Genomic DNA, 1872 nt, shown 5'->3' with positions numbered 1-1872 from the left:
TCTGTGGTTGACCGCACGGTTGTGTTTCACTTCAGCCAGCTCTCGGCCCCGCTCTCCGGACCCTTGCACGGCCTTCTGCCCCACCTGCAAGCCAACAAACTGTTCCGCTGTCCAGATCGGGAAACAGACACCCCGAAGAGTGTGTGGACCCTACTCTGCCACCGCCCCCCACGGCACTCCATTGGACATTGGCCGAGAAAGACCTTTCGTTAGAAAAGAAAACGAGATTGCGGGGGGGGGGGAACCTGATTGAAGTGAACCAAACCATGAAGGGTATAGACAGGGTGGACAGAGATAAACATTTTCCCCCCCCAGGGTGAGGGATTCAATAACGAGAGGTCACACGTTCAAGGCGAGCGGTGGCAAGTTTCAGGGGGATACACGCGGCAAGTACCCACGGGGTGGGGAGATAAACCTGGCTTTTTTTTGAAAACGAGAGCGCGAGCGAGTGCTATCGATCTGCCCGCCTGATGTCTCGCTCTCAAAGAAAGCAAAACACAGGTACCTTTGCCTGTAAAAGATGCTCGCAGCGCACAGGAAGATGACGACCCCAGGGAGAGCCACAACTGGAAGATTAAAGCCAACAGAGTAGGCAGCGACTGTGTAGTCTTGAGGTTAAATTACCAGAACGTTTAAGAAGTGGCTTATTGTATCAGCATTTCATTTCTCTCGAGTTGGGGGTCAGATCGTAAGTGGTGGTGGGGGGGGGGTTATTGTTTAGCGTTGACGACGAGAATTGGAAAGTACATGCTTTTTTTTCTGAATGAGGAGTACTCTGCCATTCACATTTGTAACTGGTTTTAAAAAACAGAAGTGTTTGACCTCTGCGCTGGAACAGTCGACGCGGTGCGTTGAAGTATGATACCCCTCAATCCCACCGCCCTTCCTGAGTCAGCCTGAAATTAAACTCTTGACCCTTTCCACACTTGCCGTCCTGCGGCTTGGTCTGAAATCTCGAATAACCCTCAGCTCGGAGATGTTTGCGTCCAGCCAGACCGCGGTTTCGAAGCAGATTTGTTGCGCAGGGGCTGGGGACCCCCGCGGCTGCGTTGGAAGAGGGTGGACGGTGGGGGAAGGGCGGGGAAATCTCCCACTTACTCAGGTCCTTGCTGTATTTCTCGTACTCGGCCGGATCCACAAAGCGCACGGAGTACTGGCTGACAGTCGCCGCTTTCCCGCCAACAGCCAGCTTCACCACCAGCCGGGCGTTGTCGGGATCCAGCCCCTCGATCTGACGGGAGGGAAAAACCGCAACACGGTCAAACCCTGCCTGCCCTCCTGTCCCAGAGTGGGCTCAGCACCCCCCGTCCCGGACTCAGTTACCCATCTGATGGGAGGGCCATGTCGCAAACGCTGGTGGGACCGTACCCTGGAGCTTGGAGCATGTCAGACCCAGAGACACATCCGCGAGAGAGTTCGGGATCAGCAGGGCTTAGCGAGGGGTCGGACTGTCCACACGGGGCAGAGTGACTGGAATGGAGTCACTGCCCCAGAGAGACGGGCACACAGGTCACCAGGGCATAGAATGGGGGTTTTACACTGTCTCTCAGTGAGACAGACAGATCACAGGGTGATACAGTACGCGGGGGGATTTACACTGTCTCTCAGTGAGACAGACAGATCACAGGGTGATACAGTACGCGGGGGGATTTACACTGTCTCTCAGTGAGACAGACAGATCACAGGGTGATACAGTACGCGGGGGGATTTACACTGTCTCTCAGTGAGACAGACAGATCACAGGGTGATACAGTACGCGGGGGGATTTACACTGTCTCTCAGTGAGACAGACAGATCACAGGGTGATACAGTACGCGGGGGGATTTACACTGTCTCTCAGTGAGACAGACAGATCACAGGGTGATACAGTAC

The sequence above is a fragment of the Chiloscyllium plagiosum genome, unplaced genomic scaffold, assembly GCF_004010195.1.
Source record: "Chiloscyllium plagiosum isolate BGI_BamShark_2017 unplaced genomic scaffold, ASM401019v2 scaf_2295, whole genome shotgun sequence".
NCBI lineage: Eukaryota > Metazoa > Chordata > Chondrichthyes > Orectolobiformes > Hemiscylliidae > Chiloscyllium > Chiloscyllium plagiosum.
Note: the sequence above shows the minus strand (reverse complement) of the source record.